At 33.4% G+C, this 6,874-nt stretch overlaps 1 pseudogene; it reads right to left on the minus strand.

Annotated features, from left to right (window-relative positions):
• Positions 1-5,503: 5,503 nt before the first annotated feature.
• On the minus strand, positions 5,504-5,631 carry LOC119867539 (annotated as a pseudogene).
• Between the last annotated feature and the right edge of the window lie 1,243 nt (positions 5,632-6,874).

Consider the following 6,874-nt stretch of genomic DNA (forward strand, 5'->3'; position numbering starts at 1 on the left):
ATGGAAGAGTATTAACCCAAATGATTTTTAATCAGCTTGGATGGTATATCCTCGGGCTAAGAAAAATGAACTCTAAAAATATTGAACCCTATACTTAATACACAGAGTCATAGTTAGAAATTCTGAAACTACTTTTTGGATATTCAAAGATTGAGTGATTATGTAAATGTATTGTGGGTAATTGGAGCTTGGTTTCTCACTGTGGAGATGGAAGTTATAAATATAGAACAGGAGAAGGGTAGAATGAGCCTCTGCTGCTGGATTGGAATGGGAGGTGTCAGTGTGATCTCATGTGGTTATGCAGAAACACATACTGATACATATTCAGATACAAATGTGTCTAGTTGTAAATATAGATACATATAGTTTTAAATATAGATTGATGCATAGATTCAGATGTACACATATATGCATGTATGTGTACACATGTATGCAGACAGATAAATATATATGCAGCCTACACCAATGATTTTCCAGTGTCTATGAACTCAACTCATGCCCAAGTCATAGTTGGTACATTTTATTCATTGCTGAAAAGAACTGTTACTCCTTGGGGAAAGGCCAGATTACAGGCTTAGAGCAGCAAAAGTTCAAAATGAATCTGGAATATCTTATCTGGAAAGTAAGAAAGTGCTGAACTAAAAGGGACAAGCCAAAAGATAAAATAACCAGCTTGAAGGGTCTTCCCATCAGTATGGGGAATTGTGCCACAAATAAAGGGCTATGATGCACTGAGTAATTTAGAAATCTCTGACTCCACCATGATATAAAGAAATGGTGAGAAAGGAAAGCTCTTCTTCACAGTAGAAAGGCAAACATAAATAAATTTTTAAAAGAACTAATTAAGAAATCACTACTTTTTATACACTTGTAATAATTTTTTTTAACCAAGAATCATCATGAATACTAAAATTATAGTGTGAAAGTTTGAAGAGTATCAGTTTATCTGCATAAGATTAAAGCATCTTGTCCAAAAATAGTTGTGAAATACAAAAGAAACAAATAGTAAGTCTCCATTAAAGAAAACTCCCAGGCCTTACCTTAATCATGTGAATAAAATTAACATCACCAGTACTGAATTATACAAATTCCATGAGTTTCCTGACGTGATGCACTTTTAGAAAAAAGGAATGTACATTGAACTAAAATTCATATTAATGAGATTGAGCAAGCCTATATTGAGATTTTCTTAATATGAAATAGGTGCCATAGTATAAGAAATGCCTTCACTGCTTGTTTATGATTTATAATCTTACTTTCATATTATTGACCAAAAGTGCATAACTGGAATCTAAAAGTGAGGTAACATTAAAAAATCCAAATGTGTGTGTATATATGTAAGACATGAAACTAATTTAAAATAGTACCATTTTAGGAATCTAGATTAAAAAAATATTAATCCTTTGACTCTTCTCAAAACTTTTCTCTATGTCTGAAATTCTTACAGTTAAAAGAAAGCATTGTTAGAGAAAAAGAGAACATTTAACCTTAATGAAAGTTCAATACACTTACACACATATTTTTTTAAAATCTTTTAGTCATTTTTTATGATGAGAGTACTAATCCTTCCTTACCGTTTGCATTCTGACTAGTAAGTGATTCATCAGTTATTTTGAACTCATACTTTTCTTGGCAAAATCTTACTAAGTGAAGCCAACAGTAACTATTATATGCAGCTATTAACTTGATTACCAGCCATTCTCCTAGAACTGCAGGCTTTACCCTATATGGTCTACGTAACATAAAGCAACATTTGTATTCAGAAAATTGCTGTTGCATATAATGGATTATCATTTTACCAACCAGGCAATTATTCCTATGCTACTAGCCACTAAATGTTAAGATAATACCACATAGCTTTATATTTTGTTTTATCAGTAACCCATCATTGATAATACGCATGCCAATCTGAAGGGGCTAGGTTATACTATGGTAACAAAATTGCAACACTCTTGGTGATTTAAAAAAGCTTATGTTTAATTTTGATGAAAAAAAAACATAACTACCACAGTCTTTTTCTGAACATTGAGTGTCTTTCTTCCTTAGAATATGATGATGTCATCTTCATAGTGTTCTAATAGCTTATGTGTGTCCTTCAGTACACTTAACTAAAATCAATAGTCTTCATTGAGTGTTATTCCTTATGCATTAAAAATAATGAAGTTTTGAAAAAAGCACAATTACTGTTCCTTTTTTACATTATGACAAAAATGTAAGGTTAAATGTTAATGATTTTGATTGACTTATAATTGAATACTGTTTAATGTAATATTTAATTATACAGAGGATAAGCAGGATTTTTCTAGTTGAGTGGATTCTAAAATGTTTATATTCATGCATATAAATCAATCATTACTGTGTACAAATATAATGAATATGATTTATTTTTTTCTCATAATAAACACCCTCCCCTTTACCTTAGAAAGCAAGGCTAGTGAAGCATTTATAAATAGCCATATAAATCATAATATATATCTTAATGATATTACTCATGAGGTTTTCTATATGTGAAAACACTTGATATTGCTAATGATTATTTTTATTTATTTTTAAATTATTATTTACATTTAAGCTTGATATATTATAAATATTATCTTCCAGTAATGAATTAGTTTGCTAGAGCTGCCGTAACAAATACCACAGACTGAGTGTCTTAATCAACACAGAGCTGATCCTCACATTGTGAAGCCTGTAAGCCCAAGATCCAGATGTCAACAGGATTGGTTTCATTCTACAGGCCTCTCTCCTTGGCTTGTAGGTCCATTTTATTCCAGTGTTTCCACATGATCTTTCTCCTTAATATGTCTGTTTCTTGATCGCTTCCTTTTATAAAGATACTAGTCACATTGGATTAGGGCTAACCCTAATGACTTCATTTTGATCTAATTACCTCTCTAAAGGACTTCTCTCCAAAATTAGTCACATTTTCAGGCACTGGGGATCAGAACCTGATCATATCATTTTGAGGCAAACACAGTTCATCCCTTAATAGGTAACCAGAATTATTAGGTTTTGTTATTTTAACTAGAATGTATATTAATGAAGTTGGGCAAAGTATATTAGAATTTTACTACTATTAAATAGGTGCCATGTATAAGAAAAGTTCATTACTTATGGTTTACAATCTGATACAGGGATTTGTTGTAAGGAAAGATGTACCAAAGGATATTTGTTTTGTTTACCCCATGCTCCATTTCCCTCTTCTTCTTAGGGTAACATATGGGTCTTTTGTATCCTGCTTACTCATATGATTTTGGGGGTTCTATTTGTATTAGTGCCTGTTCCACTGGTATAAATTAATTTTATAAATTAGAGTAAGCACATAACAAATGCATACCATATACTTTTGATATATCAAGTGGCTGAGTTCTGAGACTAATTTTCTAACAGGAAAAGAAACAAAAAACAGAAAACTTCCCTAGGAATTAGTGCAGTGATAGAAAAGAATCCTTTCATTTTTATTTGTGGAGATGTGAGTTGTGATTCCAGAACCCCAGTTTGGGTCACCTGGAAGAAGACCCAAAGATATTAATTAGCCTAAAGAGAGATATGTTTTTGGTTGTTTTGTGGCCACAAACCAAAAAGCCTAAAAACGATGTACCAAAGGAAGTTTGGAAGGCCAGAGGTCTGAAACCTCTCAAGTTTGGAAGGCCAGAGGTCTGAAATCTAGCTGTAGGTTGAGCTGTGTTCCCTCCAGGGTTCCTGGCTCTAAAGGACTCTCCTTTCCTTGCCTTTTCCAGTTTTTGATGGGCATTGGCATTATGCTACATCTCTCTGCTTTATCTTTATATTACCTTTTCTATTTCTGCCTCTGACAAAAGTCTCTGTACTCCTTTTTTCTCAACAATATTTAAGATATAAATGCCATCTAGTGTTACATAAATTTAAGATATACAACATAAGGATTGATATATGTATATATTGTGAAACAGTTACCACAATAAGGTTAATTAACACATCCATCACCTCACATAGTGACTTTTTAAAAACATAACTCTTTCAAGGATACATGGGGTAGCATTTATGTCCCACCCAGATAATGCACGATAAACCCCTCCTCTCAAGAGCTTTAATTTAATTATAACTTTGGCATAGAAAATAATATCTAATCTTGCCATGTAAGTTAATATTCCAGGGTCTGGTCTAGGGATTGTGAAGTGAATATGAGAGGGGGTGCTTTTTAGTTTAACAAAATAGTTATATTAGTGACCATATGTAGAATAAGAAAAGAAAAGAAAGTAGTTTGGGGCAGATGGAAAGATTGGGCTATCATGCCATCTGAGTGAAGACCTCAGTTCAACCCACAGGAACATCTGAACATACAATATTCTTACAGGGTTCAAGGGTGAAGTAAAGAGACCGTGGCTCTCTAACCCTTCTCAAAGCTATTCAGTGGAGGCTTCTCCATGAATAACTTTAGATGAGTGATTCTTTCCAGCTGAGGAAAATGTCAATGTTGGCTGAGGACTTTGGTCAGTAGAACTCTCACTAGCTGGTAGAATAATCTTTTTATTTTTGAAGAGGGAAATGTTAGCAGTATTTCAACATGTGCACTAAAGTGTAAAATCATGGAGAAATGTGTTGCTGAAAAACAGAGAGTAACTGAGAAAGACAAATTTGTCAAGCAATAGATCCAAATTCATTCAAACTAATCTGGATCCTTGAAACTCTTCGATTCTGAAAGCAATTTAAACTTTCTTGGTACAAAACGTAACTTATGGTCCACATAAAATGTGTTTATTTCATCTGCAACTAATGTGTCAAAAATATTAGGAAAACATGCAAAAATATGTATATTACAAAGCTAAGTAATAAGAACTTTAGGAAATGTATAAAAAGTTTCGTTACTACAGAAATCAGGACAGTTGTGGAGATGATGTTTCAGTTGCTGCCTGAAATCCTCTACTTGATGGTATTTTCATATTATGGCTACAGGTAATAAAATTCCTCAAGGTTACCTGTAGATCAGTGAGGACTCCAACAATTTACCTTGTGTAGTAAGCATCATTGTTTTATGAGTGCTTATTAGAAATCGAAATTCTTGATCTCCACCTATGTCTGAATCAGAATCTCAGCTGAAGGCCAGGAATCAGTATTTTAACAAGCTCTCAGATTACTTTCACTGATAGTTGGTATATCAGGTTTGCTTTTGGTTTTTATAACATATAAGAGGCATATTGTGGTATCTAACTGTGGTTTAATTTGAATTTCCCTAGTGATCAATTAGGGATTATTTTATGTCCTTATTTGGTAATACATTTCTCCAAAGTAGTTGCCCATTTTTTAATTGGGTTATTTGTGTTTGACCTAATAATATATTCTAGGATCAAGACACATAACAGATATATGATTTAGAAATATTTTCTCCCAGTCTCTGGCTTTTCTTTTATTTCCTTAACATAGTGTTTTAAAGAACAAGAAGTGCTTAATTTTGATAAAGTCCAATGTATTAATTTTTCTCTTATGAATTATACCTTTGGTGTCATATCTGAGAATATTCTTTTTTAATGCAGTCGAGTATCCCACATTTGGGGAAATCGCAGGGGTCAGCACATCCTCAGTGCAATGGATAAGCCTCATCCTCGGAAAACAACCTTCGTGATCATGGTATCTCCCCTGCCAGGTAAGTATTCTGAGAAAATTTTCTAAACACAAGAAGAAAAAAATAAACACAAGATAAAAAAATAAACACAAGATCAAAAAGATTTCTCCCTACATTTCCTTCTAAAATTTGTATAGTTTTATGTATAAATCGCTGATCAATTCTGAGTTACTTTTGTCTATAATAAGAAGTATTGATTATGGCTTATTTTTTAGAATGTGAATAATTCATTGTTCCGCAAATCGTATGTTCTAAATGCCTCCACTTGTGAATTGGTGTTGCACCTTGTCTCAGAATCAATTGGCCACATATAAATAGGTCTGCTTATGGAGGCACTATTCCTTTTTAACATGTAAAAAACATTCTGTGGTGCCCAAGTGACTCAGTCAGTTGAGCATCTGACTCTTGTTTCGGCTTGGGTCATGATCGCAGGATCCTGGGATCTGCCCTTCATTGAGCTCCATGCTGAGCTGGGAGTCTGCTTAAGATTCTGTGTCTTCTTATCCCTCTACCCTTCCCTCCCCACTCTCTCTTTCTCTCTCTCAAATAAATAAATATATCTTTTAAGAAAACGCACACACTTTCCTAACTCTCAAGTAGTACAAAAATAGGCCACAATATAGATTAGGCCTACTGAACATAGTATAACTGACAAACAAAAATTGTATCTATTAAATTGTTTAAGTTGATTATTTGATGTACATGTATATTGTGTTGTAGTCACCACAATCAATTTAGTTAATATATCCATCACCTCACATAGTTATCATTTCTTTTCTTTTTTGGGGGACCGGGGAGCGGGTGAGAACACTTTGGATCTATCTTCTTAGCAAATTCCAGATATACAGTGCAGTATTGTTAATTAAAGTCGTATCACTATGCCTTGTTCTCCAGAACTTCATCTTGCATTACTGAAATTTTGTCCTCCTTGATCAACATCTCCCCATTTCTCCATCCTCCCCAACCCCTGGCTACCACTGTTCTACTCTTTGTTCTATGAATATGACTGTTTTAGATTCTGCATAGAAGTGTAATTATTGCAGTATTATCTTTCTGTGTCTGGCTTTTTTTTTTTTTTTTTTTTTTTTTTTTTAGTGTATTGTCCCCAGGTTTATTCATGTTGCAAAAGCAGGATTTACTTCTTTTTCAGCCTGAATAATATTCAAGTGCATGTGTGTATGAGACAGAGATCAATTGATGGCCATTTAATTTGTTTCCATATTTGGTTATTGTCAATAACACTGCAGTGAACATGAGAGTGCAGGTAAATCT

This window comes from Canis lupus, chromosome 34 (assembly GCF_011100685.1).
Source record: "Canis lupus familiaris isolate Mischka breed German Shepherd chromosome 34, alternate assembly UU_Cfam_GSD_1.0, whole genome shotgun sequence".
Taxonomy (NCBI): Eukaryota; Metazoa; Chordata; class Mammalia; order Carnivora; family Canidae; genus Canis; species Canis lupus.